General features: G+C 39.4%; 1 long non-coding RNA gene across 2 annotated transcripts; it reads right to left on the reverse strand.

The window, feature by feature from the left end:
• Positions 1–4128: 4128 nt before the first annotated feature.
• On the reverse strand, positions 4129–9724 carry LOC113461319. 2 transcript variants are annotated; one of them, XR_003383533.2, is made up of 2 exons: positions 8962–9724; positions 4129–4756 (listed from the first exon to the last, which is right to left on the reverse strand). It is a non-coding gene; the product is annotated as an uncharacterized LOC113461319 (long non-coding RNA). The 2 variants fall into 2 exon arrangements; XR_003383534.2 differs by having other exon boundaries at positions 9118–9403.
• Between the last annotated feature and the right edge of the window lie 7142 nt (positions 9725–16866).

The following is a 16866-nucleotide window of genomic DNA, read 5'->3' on the forward strand; positions in this document are numbered from 1 at the left end:
GTTGTTGCATTTCAAAGTATTTAAAGCCTTGCATGAAGTGTACTCAGGTATGCAGAACGAGCAACACTCAAGGATACTGATATGATTAAGACTGGATTCTGTTGCATCATGGCATTGTTTCAGACTTGTGCAATTTCCTATGCATTTTCTTCCAAAAGATAAAAGGCGTATGCAATCTTGGTATTAGGCGAGAGCTGCACCTCTCTTTCTTCGCTGAGCGAGACCAGCAAGGAAAATTTATCCATTTGGATAGGAAGATGTCCTCCTACTAAGAGCGATGCCTTGGGACCAGTAGCCAGGGAAGGGCAAGCTGCTGCAGCTATATATTTCTAGCAACGAAACATGTGATTTTTTTTTTTTTTGATAACACAGATAGCATCATACCATTCTAGTACGAGTACATCCAACAAAATCAAAAAAGAGAAGAAGGCGAAGAGAGAGGGAAGAAGATTTCAGACTATCCCATAACAGACCACCAGAGCACTGGAGGACGAAGGATGCCATCTAATCAACCACTCTGTTAGCTTTCCAGAACTCATGAGTGACCTGAGCATCCAGACAATCCCTCAAGGCGACCATGGATATCGAGCAGTAAGGGGTGTTTGCCACCAACCCTAAAATGACTCTGGATCCAATAGATGACAATCGTTGAATCCCCTTTGAGCTGACTCTGATAGGCCCATAGGATAAGGCAAGCATAAGAGATACCCTCCCAGGCTGCTCTCATCTTCCTCTCAAGTACGGAAATATCATGAAGTCAACATCCCCCCGCCGCAATCAAGTTGGAATCGAAACTTCTGACGACAAGGTCGGTCTCGCCTCTTCCATCATACAATAAATTATCGTCGAAATTCACCTTAAAAAGGCTCAGAGGTAGAGGCTCCTAGGCGATCAATATCGCCCAAGGAGCCATCAAAGCTGAATGAGAGCCTCAGATATCCCTCACAATCTCGGTTCCATCGACAACTCAGCCTAGTCACGCTCTATTGCATGGATGAGCACCCTGCCCGCAACACACCTCGGGATCTACCACTTGTCCTCAAAAACTCTAGCAATTCTACTTAACCAAACATGACAAGCAATATAGGTGCATCTAGCTCCACCAATCGAGCTGGTAGGTCTCTTCACAGACTCCTTCAAGTAATCCAGGAAAGCCGTGGTTGTCTATGAAGAATGTAGGAAACTATAGGCCTCCCTTGTTAGACACCACACTAGGACAACCCTTGGACATTGAAAGAGAACATGCTCCACTAATTCCTCGACCTTTGGGCAGCTATCACAATTAGGGGAGTGACTCAACCTTCTTCTGCAAAACACCCTCCTAGTCGGTAACCTGCTCCACATCACCTTCTAAAGAAACAAGGCGGCCTGTGGCTGGATGCGAAGCTTCCACAGTCAGCTCCCATCAATCGATTGCAGCGCAGTGAAGCTGTACAGCACCCCAAGATCAGTGCCCCTCACTTGGACCGGCAGGTTGGGCCCCAAATGCATTTGTTCGATCCCACCAACCTCGAAATCGGCACAGTAAGAATCCTCTCCACCCACTGCTCTCCAAAAAGTTGATGAACAGTAGCTACATCCCACCTCCTCTCACTCGCTCTCAGCAAGTCACACATCCTGAGACCCAAGCTGTTTGTGTTGGCCATGGTGGGCGACAACCGTAGAAGAAGATCCGAAATCCAGATATCTTCTACCCCTTCTTACCATGAAAAAGAAAGGCCACCTCGCGTCCTTGAACCGATAACCATCTTTCGACTAACCTAACCTCTTCCACCCCTCAGGCCCAACAAGAGATAGTGTAAGAATATTTACCTATTGTCCATCAACTATACCTTTCTAAGAATCTTAAGCTCTAACTCACCCTCCATGGACGAACCTTGCGAAGGAACCCTTAAGTTTTCGAAACACTGGATTCTCATCAATATTTACGTTACTCAAGCTACTCAAGCTTGCATAGAGATTCTATGCAACTTGATCTTCTAACCATCCAGTGGACACTGCCTTGATGTCATACGAGATCTATCACTAGAACTACCATCATTTTCCTCATCATTTCCATAATCTAACATCTTGACACTTCCAAATTCAATCAAATTCAAGTCGTAGATTAGTACTTTGTAATACCGGACCATATAAAACTCTACCCCGAAAGCTGGGTGGTGATCAAGGATCATCAATCTAGCATATTCCCTTTGGATATTGATCGAGAGCAAGCTCGAAGATTTGTCCTCAAACCTGCTCCACTTAGTTTGTTGCTATGAGATCTCTCTTTTAAAATGGAAAAATTTTGATAGGTCCTATCAAATATTCATGGTAATGAGAGTTTAAAGTAATAATCCACCGGTGTACAACTTATAGTCCTTGAAACAAAGAGCCATGCATTCTTCAAAAAACCCCAAATAAAAAATCTATACCAAAAAATAAAACCGAAGATGCATGAAATGTTGGAAACAAATTATACCACTGGATTAATTATAACCATGTTTTTAAAGATGGACACTTATTATTTTTGACCTAAATATGATAAGGATCTAGCAATTCCTAATGGAAAAATATGTAGCCATGCTATATACTTTCAACATAAAGGCACCTTCATTTCGTTTTTCTTCAGGCAGGTATTACATTTAATTACAATCGTCACTTCTCTCGTGCATCTTGTATTACATTTAATTACAATCACCACATCTTTCCTTATGCATCTTTTTGACTAAGTTATGCTCTGCATCCTACTACTGCTACACTCACAGGCATCCACTTTTTCAAGCCCCAGGTTTTACACCTAAAGAAAGGCTTCAAGGCATGCAGCATTAACACTTTCTTGAAGACTTTATTCATCCCACTGAGAAATAAATTTGATTAAATATCTTTATTAGAAATTGTCTTAATTAATATGTCAATTTTCAAAAGCTTAAACCAAGATTTGCCATTATAATTGGTACTGCATCGTTCCAAGTGTGTATCGTACACTATCAGTACCAAACTGATACGTGGTACCATATCGTATCGATATTCAATTCACTTAATTTTATTATATTGTACTACGAACCAATATTGTAATAGGATGGTATCCATACGGGGTTCAGTACCGAGATGGTGAATGTTGGCTTAAACTAATTTTTAATAAATAAATTTAATTAGTTGCTAGTTTGTAGAATAGGATGCTATCTGCGCACCATATCCTTTCAAAAAAAGTTTTGCGCAAACAGTTCAATAAATATATATGAATGGCAAACGAAGGTAAAAGATAGTAAATTCAAATGCAACAGGAACCCAACTAAAGTAATAATGGTAACTGAGAAGGGAAAAATACTTTTCCTTTACCTTTCTGCAGGTCACTAATATTAATTCCACTTCGTTATTTTAGCAATATAATTATTTCTTTTTGATCATGTCCGCCACAAGTATATTTTGGTTTCCTCTATAAATGGGGCAAGTAACAAATACAACCGTGGTTTTATATCTGGAGAAAGATTAGGAAGTCTGCACAAGGAATGATTCCGGAAACAAGGTAATTAACTTAAAAAAATATCCATCCATATAAGACAAACTCTAAAAGGACAACCTTCAACATATTCTGATTAGATTTTGACGCAGGACAGAGGAATAAGAGGAGAGAAAAGAAGAGGAAGGAGAAGGAAGAAGGAGAGGGAAAGAAGGTGAAAGAGAATTCTTATCCGTCACAGCTTATAGAAGTCAGAGAGGTGATGGAAAATAGATGCCTCAGCAGCTGAAATGCTGGAACAAAAACTTTATTGCAGTAGGAAAATAGATTCAAGGACTATCTTCTATTGATATAGTGCAAAGGTCCATACGAAAATAAATTAGGGATAGGTTCTGTGCTCCCGAAATGGGGAAAAACCAGGATTTGGAGGAACCCTATCTTTTCACATTGTTGAAAGCAATGCTGTATGACCAGCATCTGCCAGAGACAATAGAAAATGCACGAAACTATATACTTGCTTCACTTCATTAACAATGGTCACTTGTATGGATTTGACTATCCTGGATGCTAGAGCTCCTTATGAATAGATCCTTGGGAATTTCAAGTGTAAATTTTTGCAGTCCACCTATGGTGAATTCTAGGCATATAATATAAGCTAACATGTCAGATATTGCGAGCAGGAAGAGTGGAAATAAACATAGGCTCTGAAAGCATATAAACGTGCAGAATATTTTGATTGTCAAGATTTGATCCTAACATCTAATTTTATTCACAGGAAGTTTGTTCCTAAAAAGAGAAAAAAAAAGAATTCAGGTACCAGAGGCTAAAGGTTGTCAGAGAACTCATTAGAAGCATGCATCGCTTGCTCGAAAGATTATTTAGCATCTTAAGGCTAAAATGTTTTGCAAAGCAATAGTTAGTAGAGGGCCAGGCAGGACTGCGGTAAGAGAGGAGGTGATTTCTTACCATGGTTCCTTTCTCAATCACCAGATGGAAGCATTTGCTGATGAAGGGGAGGTCTAGCATGTCAGCTTCCACCAGATTCATGCCTGCAGAGAGACAGCTCAGAAATAAACATCATGGAAAACTCTGAATAGCTGCTGAAGCAGCTGTCACCAGAGTCATAGTACAGTAAGGGGCTGTTGTTTCTGTTGCTTAACATGCTGCTCTCCTGCTGATACATTTGCAGTGGGTGCCTGAGAAATGCTGGATGGGGATGTGAGGGGGCTACTATCGCAAGCTGATGTTGAATCGGATGGCACAGCAGCAGCAGCATTTGAAGATGGTGAAGCAGGAGGCCTGAAGCTATCATCCCTAAAAGGAGTTTCCACAAACTCAGATAAAAGAATAAATATGAAAGCAAGAAAAGTTACAAACATGTCCTACTATCAGGTATGTGTGAATATGGTGCGGTCATATGGTTACAACTATATTCAACATTGTATGTATAAATGTGTGAAACATCAAGAAAGCAAACAATTCATGAGGGCATGCAGGACTAAGATATGTTTCATTGCACAAGATTGCCGTATCAGCATACAAAGGCAGAATTATGCCTGAATTTGGAGGTTCGATCGTTGCCCTGTTTCTCTGGAAGGTGGTTTAAAACCGGTTACCGACAAGATCTGTTCTGAGAAAGCATGGACTAAGCATCCAACCACACTGCTCTAGGTGCCAGGTGGAGACTGTGGACCATGTTATGTTTTGCTGTGACCGAGCTATGAGGGTTTGGAGGCTAGCTGATATCTCGTTGGATGCTCGAGGCCAGTCTATTCTCTTCACCCAAGTCCTCAGACGGTGGGCCACCCCTCCTCAGACCCGGTATGTAGCTATTAGGACAACTTACATTGCTTACTATATTTGGCTAGCTATAAATGCCTAAACCTTTGGAGAGAGCAGTCCTACACACCCAGGTTTGTAGTGGAGCAGGCCTGTGTTCAGACTATAAAGATTACCCATGCAGGTCCATCAGATAGGCCTTTGACAACTAGAGGCATCTGACGCTCTACATCTTCTCTTGTAGTGCCACGAATGGTGTTTATCACTTGGGAGGCTCCACCTCCGAGTTTTCTCAAAGTCAACTTCGACGGATGCATGCATATATGCTTAAAGTGAATCTAGTGCTTCCAACCAAACCAGCACAAGTTGAAAAGGGGAAGAAATGTCCATTGCGACAGCGAGGGAGGGCGGCGAGGGGAAAAAAAAGATGGCCAAGTCAATGGTTATGCAAGTCAAAGTTCGACAACACTATATGATAACAAAATGTAGAGGCAAAAGGAAAAATCTCAGGAGAACATGGAATGTTCCACAAAACACTCTTGCACATGCATATCCCAATCCTATGACCACTTATAAGGATTCCAAATAACACAAGCAAACTAAACCATAAAGTTAGAGTTAGCAGGATCACTAGAATTGTTTCCACTGATGTCTAAAATAGAAAAAGAACATGAGAGATAAAAGTAGCCAAACCATGTTGAGAGATAAAAGAGACCCATATGCAGTGTGGCTCTCACTAGATAAAAAACATTTAAAGCTGATATAATAATTTTTATTTTATTAAAGTTGCTGGGCGACGGTGGCTGCTGGATTGACCAAAACATTTCTGAGAATTCAGCATCAACAATATTTCCAACTAGCACCACAAGAACTTGTAGACTGTCTACATATAAATATAGCCTAAAAAAAGGCTAAAAGAAATAAAATAGATGTCATGCCGGTACTATTAAGTAAAGTTTGCAATATACTAAAAGTTATTGGATTAGTATGAAGATAGATTATCCATAAATAGCAAACAGAAGTCATTATATGCCCCAAGATAATATAATTTGAATCTAATTATTTTATTAATTTTAATATAAATATTTTTTTTTATTTTTATTACAAATAACATCACATTTCATATATATTTTGTATAGATCTATTTTTAGATATTGAACATTAAAATTCATGATATTGGAGTAATTGACCACAAAGATGAAATGACTGTGATGGAAGCAATCAACCGACATCTCGTGGGTGCTAGAATAGGTATCTCTAAAGAATTAAGAAAATACAAAAAGGTCGATAAAAGATGTAACATCAATTTTAAAATAATTGACTTATTATGTTTGTTTTAATTTCTTACAATTGTTCCATTTCTTGCTGAAGGTTCAAAGTTGCTTGGTATGCATGCCGTCATATTAGTTGATTACTGAACTGAGAATGATATAGACTATTGCAAAATAAAAAAAAAATCATGGGGAGAGCAATGTGAGAGAAAGGATAGGCAAGAGTCAAACATGATTTGATTGGAATGACATCATATCCAATCAGGATAACCATTATCGAACCAAAGAGAGATTCTTTTGGTAAGTGAAACATTTGATTTTTTTTTTATTTAATATATTACAATTTCTTAGCATAGTTTTTATCTTGTCTGCATTGATACCTTCCAATATTCTGATTTCTCTTTTTATGGTTTATCCTTCTATCAAATTATTCTTTTAGCTTGCAGACTTGTGTCAAAGTTTCCAATTTCAGTATGAATTCTTTTATTGAAAGTAGTCACAGATTACTGTTATTCTAATTTAGAATGAAATTATAAGGTGATTTCATGGATGAAAAAAAAATAAAGGATGGTGGATTATTTGTCCTCATAATTGAAATGGTTTCAAGGTACACAACAAAATGAATGATGTCATTTGAAAATGGATGAGAAGGAATCTTAGAGAACATAACATCTATGAAAACGTTGATCAATATACAAGGGTGAGGCAGGGTGGGCCGCCCACCAAAAGGTTTTTTTTTTTTTTTTTTGGGGGGGGGGGGGGGGGGGGTGTTACTAAGATGCTTTTTTCCTTCAAATAAGGGTACAATGAAGATCTGAATAAATCCTAGCCTCCCAGGAAAAGGAGACAAAGAAGAGAAAAGAGAGAATGGAAATATAAAGGTAGTTGATCCTTCTGAACACCAGATTATCGATTTTCATCATAGCGGTGAGGGGATAGATCATAGATCTTTTAAAAAAAGATAAGGGAAATTAGTTAGGTTTGAGATTAAATTGTCAATCCTAAAATATCCCACTATCGATCTGTAGAATCACGTACTATTTCATCCATGAACATCATCTATTTTTCATTGAGGGAAAAGCTCATCCATGACCACCATTTTAAAAATTTCCACCATATGATAGTCGTCATGTTGCACCTAGCGACAAACACATAAGGTGTACCCAGAATTTGGCTTTCAACTTATTATGTCAATTGGCAAAATTACGAACCCACCATTCCCTTACCTAATAAAGTGATTCCTACCTATAAAAGGAAAAAAAAATTCAAAGTGATTACATGCATAAATTAAGCATCTATTTGGATGCACAAAAATTACCAAAAAGTCAAACAAAAAAAATGATGCATCAGAAGAATACTTGAGAAATTGTTTAATTTGAAATTCAGTTATAGTCATGTTCAGATTAGTGCAAGAATAGTCTACTTTTATTTATTTTAGTTATTGTAATTTTCAGATTAATTTAGTACTATCATTATGGTTAACTTAGACAGTTGTGCCTACTTGGTCATGAATCAAATAGTAACAATCAAAGTTCACTTAGTTGTTAGATATAAAAGCCTTACATTTAGTATCACTAATATGCTGCCACATTATTACTTGTTCATCCTTTACTGTTAAAATAATCAGAGCTTTATTTGCAAGAAGATTTACATTAATTTAAAGAGAACCAAAATTTGAAGAAAGAAGAAAAGCAGAATAAAGACAGTAATCTGCATCAAAGAAATTTATTTCATTTTATTAGAAGAAAAAGAAAATTCATTCTGAATTAGAATAGCAATAATCTATGACTACTTGCAGAAAAAAATCTGTATCGAAATTGGAAGCTTTGACTAATATGATAGAAAGATGAGCTATAAAAAAAAGAAATAAAGAAATTGGAAAGGATCGAGGCAGACTAGGTAAAGGGATTGGTAGGCCTTATGGGCACATGTCTTTATGTTTTCAAGTGATATTAAATATGTACAATGTAATGCATTGGCTACCATCTATATCTTAAAAGGTAGAAAGGATTTTACGACGTGATCGACAGAAACAGGTAGAATTCTAAGCAATCACACATTGGGCATGCAGAGAATCAGGGCTCTGGTGCTAGACTACAGCAGACCACAATCTCATCGCTCCCCTTGTATTTGCATTGTGAACGTGGTAGAGGGACTGGTTTCTTTTTTCTTATTACAGAAATTGGCCACAAGTTCCTGGGTAGATCAAAAATAAACCAACCTGTTGCTCTGAGAATGTAGTCGAGACAAAAGTCCATAGCTGGTGAAATAACTGATAGAATGAGATTGATAGAATGAGATTGATCATGAACTAACTTTTCCAACTAACCTTTTATTCTGATATATAAGAAAATAAAACAATAAAAAATTGGCATCAACAACGAACACTAATTTTATATAAAGAGAGACAAAAGCAAGCTTTGGTGGGTGAAAGAGTAGGAACAAATTAGGACTTGGGGGATGGAAGACCTGAAGGAAATAAGGTTGTATGGGTCTCGTCTTAGCTTTCTTTTTTGTGCGCGGTGGTCCATCACGCCCTCATGTCCACTGTGATGGCTTCTCAAAGAAGAACCCCCGCGATGTAAAATTAGTATCAAAACGAGAAAATCGGGAGAGGGATCTCACCGTTGGAGTGGGAGAAAAAGAGAAACGAAGGCGGTGCGGAGGTTCACAGGGAGACGGCGGCGATGAAGGCGTCGCTACGGCCGCCGGCGATGATTGGAGAAGAAGAAGAGGAAGAGAAAGCGATCTCGAGCGTTTCTCGAAGAGGAGGGAGACGACAGGAGCACCGCCGTTCCAAACCAAGAACAAGGGGAGTACCGCCAACCCTAGCCGGCTATGGGCTGGGCTATGGAATACATGGTCTGTGAAATCCCAGGCTTTAGTCCTGTTTGAAAGACTCGAGAAGACCGAGTATATATATATATATATATAGAGAGAGAGAGAGAGAGAGAGAGAGAGAGATTGGGTTCCTTTCCAAACGATTTAGAGCGAGATCCGGTCGAATTCCAGAACGTCCGATCAGTATTAATCTCACAGCGAGCATTTTCTCCCTCTAATGCTAACGTTAGTTGTTTAAAAAAGGGAAAAAAATATTTAGTACGACCGACGAGAGGCAATGCACACTCCCATCTCTTGGTCTCTTCCTTTCAAACCAGCAAGCTCTCTCTCTCTCCTCATTGAACCACTACATCTCTCTGGACAGTATCCCAACCTCCCATCTCTCTCTCTCTCTCTCTCACCATAACCCGAAAACCCCACCTCTCTGTCTCTCTTTCGCCAGAATCCCAACCACCCTACTTCTCTCTCTCGGCAAAAAAAGCCCAACCCTCCTAACCACTCTCTCTCTCTCTCTCTCTCTCTCTATTGAATCTACTCATCTCTCTCTATGTTGTCGGAAGGAACTCCCTCTCCCTTCAGCAAGCGGCCTCTTCATCCTCACTAGAAGACATCCTCTTCCCCTCTATCACGATTTGGTAGCCCGGAGGTAACAATTTTATATATATCTCTAATTTAAGTCCATTAGACACAAGTCCAATCAAACCCTATATTCTTTTCTAGTTTAAATCTATCATGGTCATTTATGTGCATATTTTGTTATTATGATTTGGTTGGTTGCACAGTAAGCAACCATTCGCATCTTTGAATATTTTATTTTTTACATCTTTTGCACCTTTTCACCTTTATAATGTTGCTGACTAGCCTAAATTTTTTTTTGTCCCTAGTGTTGCACTGGAACTTATGACTTCTAAGTTTTTTGCATGTTACTGGGCAAGTATTTCATATCAGATAAGTTTAGATAATGCTTAAGGATTAGATATCAAATATTAGAGTAGTTGCAAGGAATCAAGAATCTGAGGTTTGTAGGGTAGTTGGTATTATCACAGCAATCTCTTTGGTACTAAATATTACCTAGGTACCTAGACAAGTACCAAGTGTTCGAGTTCAAATTGTTTCAAGGCTAAATGTGCTTATTTTCGTAAACAAATTTGATCTACAAATATGTTCTGCAAGAAACTAAGTTGTTAAGATATTACTTATTTTTGTCAAAAAGAAAAACCATCAGCTCACACATGTGCACACACTATTAAATATATAAAAAAGAAAAGTTTGTAACACATTTATGGAAGTGTTTAACACTAATAATACTATTTTATGGTTGAAATAATTCGGAACTAAAGCTTCATCCTTGCATTCAAATGCCCTCTAACTACAAATTAATGCAACCTAAAGGCTACAGGTACTAATCTTAGAAGTTGATAATTTTGGTTTGGTGAAAACTCTTTGATGGGTCGTCTAATCACATCTAAAATAGAACAAATCTTGGAGAATAAATTGAATATGAGGTAATGGTAGCTTCATGGTTTTGGATTTCCTAGAATTGGGAAAAGATATTTCCATGATGAGGTCTGGATATGTGTTGGGCATACAAAAAATTGTTGAAAGTCTAACAGAGCATTTTAATGATATCCCTAATCACTATAGGACATATCTTATATGAAAAGGTTAAGCAGAATCAAAAGAAAAGAGAAGAATGATGATCAGTATAGTACTATAGTATGTTATATACTGATATATGACCAATATCTGGTATGTGTCTATACCATGGTATTGCATGAATTGACAGCAACATTCTTAATTTGATTTCAAACAAATTATGCACGCCAGCTAATTAAGGACCCATATAATGGTATCTCACTCTCGTTTTGGTAGTTATTGCATGCTATAAATTGATTACTTTCTATTTCTTTATATTTTTTAATAGTCTGATGCAACAAAGTAATCAACTTCCATTATTTCATACAGATGCCTCGTACGAAGTCTAGAAAGAAAGCCTGAGGGGAGAGCTCCCGAATCTCCAAAAGTAGAACAAAGCTCTCGAACGTTTGATAAATTGTCGGTGCTATTTGAAGAGATCTATAGATTTTATTAGGGGCATTCATGAGAGGTTGACCGACACCCATAGGGTGTTGATAGGGTAGACAGCTTTCAGTTATATGCTCGACACCCTAGTTATTATGCAGTGAGCTCTTACATCTATTTTTTATTTATTGCTCCCCATTTTGTGTTTATTTTTGATCAGTTTGTATTTATTCCATTCGAAGTTAGTGTTTATCCTCCATTCTTATTATTTATCATGGATGAGGCCTATAGTGACCAAGGGTTGGGGGTGAAGTCTATGTTTATTCGGGAGCATTTCTGATTATTATCGTAGAGTCGATGTTTATCAAAGCTTTTCTATTTATTCTAGAGGGGTTTGTATTTATTCTGAAAATATTGGTGTTTATTCTGGAGAGATTTGTGTTCATTTCTAGACCCACTTGTAATTATTATAAAGACATAGCATTTCAAGTTAACATGCCATTGATAGCTTAGCATTTAACGTACACATCAAATAGAACAAATAAATTCATAACTTAGGAGTAATAAAATAATTTACAACTTTGTACGAACAAATTAGTTTACAACTTCGGAGGAGGCATCATGCATTAGCTATCCAAGCCATAATATTCTCTCTCATATAACTTTTACAAGCATACGATCTAAGGCTTTGATGATCCTATGCAATCATCATATTGCTCAGAATCAAATGACTCCTTACTCGTGTAGCTTTCAAAATTATCAACCTGAATAATGTACAACGATGCAGAAAAACACAAATAAATTATCATTAATGTACAACGGTAAGTATTTTAGAGGATGTAGCTTTGGCTTCTCTTTACCTTGCAGGTTTGAATATTATTATCCTTTTGATTACATTTCTTGCATATCTGCTGTTTCTTCGATATAGACTCCATTGGGTGTTTGAATCTGCTGTTGGGAATTGTATCCTGAATGTCAATCGTCAGCGTAATGATGATTGAATTTTGTAAAATGGATTAATAAATTAATAAAATGTTATTTGGCATTATTCATCATTTCATTGTACATCTTCAAATGAACTCTTATATGATGAAGTCCTTAGGACTTATTTTATGATAAAGGAGGATTTATCTTCAAGTCCTTAAACCTGTTCGGGACCAAATGATATGCTGTTAATAGTGTCAAGATTAGATCATTGTGAGACATATATGTTGGTTGTCCTCTTAACCAAGGAGTGTGGAGACACTGATATGTCACACAGGTGAAGTGTAAGAGTACATTTCATTGAACGTGACCAATTCCAAAATGCTCTACTGTCAAGGGATGTTCCGAGTAGATATGGATATAAGTATCTCTCAGACCTGAGATCACCACAGTGATTAGCGAGCAACTCATTGTACTTTGGTACCGGACTAGCAGAATTTCTAATTCTGGAACGGAAGGTTACTGGGTGCAGTCAAGTACTTGCGAAATCAGTGTGTGAGTCAAGATGGAATTGATCCCTCCTAAAACTAGGAGATAATGCTTTGTATTCAATTTAACAAAACCTTGACTAGGGTGATCCTTATGATGAGTCACAAGATTTCTAAAAGTTGATCACATAGTAGATGTACTGATTAGAGAATTGACAGAGCTCTGAGGTCATCCTAGCATTAGAAGTCAAAAGGATGAATTATACAGTAACCATAGTCCAGTTGATGCAGCACAAGTGCGGGAAAAGAGGAGAAGAAGGAAGAACAAGAGAGGAAGAAGGAAGAAGAGGTTCTAGGGATGCAGGAAGAAGAGAAGGGGAGGAGGAGGAAGAAGAAGAAGAAATATGTGGGGGAAAAGAAAGTTAATAATCATTCATTAAAATTCTAATCATGAAAATAGTCCCCTATATATAGGGCCAAATAAACATAATTAACATAAAACCCCCTTACACAAAAATAACTCCCAATAAACCCACAAATAACACAAATAAGCCCTAAAATGCAAACAAGCCCAGATATAAAAATAAATTAAATATGCAAATAAACGGATCTGACTCAATCCGGAGGCTCAGGATCATTCATTCATTTGGATGAAGGGCTCTGATATCCCCATCAATTCCTCCCGGGTGAGAAAAACTCGACCCCGTCGAGTACAGGTCTGGCCGGTTGTCATACTGCTCCAAAAGATCGGGATCAAGGCGCTGCAACTGTGCTTTGGAAATCCACATCACATCAGACTTTGGTCGACCTTTCCACCGAACAAGGTAACGTTGGTAACCACCGTTCTTGGTTGAAATAACCTGCTCATCCAATATATGTTCTATTTGTTCTCTGCGTGCATGAAATTTGGGAGGTGGTGGCTCAACAGCAGGTAATAGGTCAGGGTGTCCAACATGGGCAGGTATATCAATAAAGGGGTCAGAAGGCATGAATATTATCTTTTTGTATGGGACTAAATCTTCAATATTAAATATCGCACTAATTCCATAGTCATCAGGAAGATCCAAAACATATGCATTCGAACTGATTTTCTTTAAGATTTTGAACGGTTATATACTACAAGTTTGCAATTTCTTAAACGTATCCAAAGAAAATCGTTCAAGCCTAATTCTTATCATGACGTAATCTTTTTCACTTAACTCTTTATAATATCTGTGTAAATCAGCAAGGGATTTATATTTTAAGTTATTAAAGTGACTACAATTGCTGATTTTTTGATGCAATGAATGTGGATGTGATGCAGTTGATTGTGCAGACTCAAATACTCTATACTGATGAGACATGAAAAATAGGTTTATGGATTGCCTAGGTTTGTAATCATGCACCACTTCGAATGGATTTATGCCTATGGATTTATGAACCAAACTATTATATGCAAACTCAACTGTCGGTAATATTAAATCCCAGGTCCTAGCATATGCATTTGGGTTGAGCCTATAATGTGGAAAATTGGGCAGAAATACTCCGAAAACTAGATCAATTGCGTGTTGGATATCACGCATCGGAGAAAGTGCATCCGGAAGATCATCAGGGACTACATCATTAAACTCCTCTAGAAGGGAAACTACTATAGGGGAATGTTCAAGATTGGACTCCACATGGGTATTAGCTACAAGTGCCAATTCAGGTGACTGGCTCTCAATATCTGTCACTACCTCTTCCACAGTAGTGATGTAAAGTGGCTTGGTTGTACTTAGATCAATAGTCTCCCTTTGGAAATCATTTTGGACAAAATCTAATTCTATAGGTTCGTCTTCAAAGTCTTCTATATTTGGTTCATAAACTTCTTCGACATATTCGACCTCTTGGCTCCTAACTTCTAGTTCAGTAATCAGGTAGGTGCTAATGGAACATTGGGATGCTATGTGGTCGAATTGTTGACACCTTAAGCATTGGGTTTGGTGCCCAAGAAAATGGGAAAGGATTATAGGTGGTGCAACCAAACCGATTTTAGGTTGGGCTGCAATAGGGGTTGGCGGTGTAGGGGTCCTAGAATTTTGCATGAGCTCACGGATCTCTTGTGTGAATTTCTTATATCCAGCCCGCATGGCAACGATCTGTTATAGGAGAGACCTCAAAATGTCGGAATTCATGGTAGCTACAGGAGTTTTAGGTTGATTGAGATTGTACTCCATATCACTATAGGTTGGCATGCAATGATGATACTGGGTGATGATGTGAAATGCAGTGTCACTAATTAAACCCTAATAACTATGATGTAGGACCAAATTTGATGCAGGACAACATACTAATGCAATCTATTATGATTTAAGAAATCAGCAAGTCTTCACAAGAATAACTTAAAATTGAAATGTTGCTAATTTTTACTTCGGTTATTCAGAATTAAGGATTAAGATTATTCAGTTTAAAAAATTAGATTGCAATCAAGTAGTATAGTTGTTCTGATCCTAAATCAATCTGATCGAAGAATGTTGAGAAACATCCAGTTGTTAGGGTGTGCTAATTTAATATTTAGATTTTAAAAGGGCAAATAGGATAGGTTTGAAAGTAGGAGTTCTATGTTCTGAATTTTGACAGCAAAAGTAAGTTTTTAAAATGTGGCTATCATGCAAGAGAACTAGAATATAATTAAATGAACAAGCCCAAGAAAAGTAGAAACCTTATTACCTGTCGTGAAGTAGGCGACCAGAATGTGAGCTCGTGGGCCGGAGCGACGATCGGTGCGCGGTTGCAGCTGATGGACCCTTTCAATTGGCTTCTACTTGCGTCTGCTCACCTCAAATTAACGAGCTGCAGTTTTTGTAGGCATGATGGATTGGCCTTACGAGAGAAAAGTGGCTCGAGTTATGGGCTTTGGGCCAGTTGGTCTTGGACCTCTGAGGAGGACTGATGCCGAGTGTGGGCTGCGTGGCCGTTAGTGGATGGAAGGGGAAGATGGGTTGGAGGATTGGGGGTTTGATGTGCGGGGCTCGAGGGCCTTTGGTGAGAGGGAAGTGGGGGTCGGGTGTGGTCTGGATAGGAGGGCGTTTCCCTGGTGTTGGGCTCTGATGGCTGGAGAAAGAGGAGAGGGGTTGGTTGGTTAAAAGGGAGAGGGATTTGTGTGGAAGGAGATGTCAGCGGCCGAAATGGAAGGGAGAGGGTTCGGGATGGTGACGGGCGGTGGCAGAGCAGAGGAAGCGGCAGGCGGGTGGCGGCGGAGCTGCTGCGACAGCGAAGGCGGAGCTCGAGGGAAGAAGGAGGGGGGATTGGGCGGCACAGCGGAGGCGGACACCGAAGAAAGAAGGGGATGGTGGCTTCGGCCGGTGGAGCGGAAGCGGTGAAGGGTGGGCGGTGAGCGGCGGAGCTCGGCGGCGGCACGAGTGGAGCAGCGCTCAAGGACGGTGGCGCTGCGTGCGGCCGGAGAAGACGAACAAAGGTAGGTTTTTTTTTTTGCTTTTTTTTTTTGCATGCACGTGCGGTCACGTGCGGAGCTTTTTTTTTGACCCGGATTACCGGGTTGCGGGTTATCGGGCTGAGAACTTACCCGTTACCCTGATTCCTTCTTCAACCTCCCGATGGTTCGGGAGGGCGAGCTGTTCCTCGCGGCGGCGGCTGCGGGGACGGGCTGCGGCAGAACTCTGCAGCGACGGGACGGCTGGTTCACAGGCTCCAGCAGGCGGCGGCTTCCGGCGGTGCGGCGGCGGTCACGGCTGCGGCTCCGTGACCTACGGCAGTGGATGGCGGCCGTTCACTGGATTCCGCGGGCGGCGATTTCCTCCGAGGGGTTGCGGCGGCGGAAGAAAGGGATGGGGCGGCGGCGGAAAGGAGCAGGCTTAGGAAGGGACATAGTGGAACTTCTCGGCTATGGGACACAGTGGAACTTCTCGGCAGAGGACTCCTCTTTCTCTTTTCTCCTTGGAAGTTTGCATCCATGGCTCTGCGTGGCTAAAGCTTTTATTGGTCTAAGAAAACAGAAGCCTCGAAATCAATAAAACTGTGAGATCTGAATTTGTTTTCATTGTTCAATTCATGCTTTGATGTCGAATGTCCTTCTGTGCATATTTTCATAATTATTTTCGTTTAATGACTAGGAGGCCTA

Source organism: Phoenix dactylifera, unplaced genomic scaffold, assembly GCF_009389715.1.
Source record: "Phoenix dactylifera cultivar Barhee BC4 unplaced genomic scaffold, palm_55x_up_171113_PBpolish2nd_filt_p 000758F, whole genome shotgun sequence".
In the NCBI taxonomy this organism is placed as follows: Eukaryota; Viridiplantae; Streptophyta; class Magnoliopsida; order Arecales; family Arecaceae; genus Phoenix; species Phoenix dactylifera.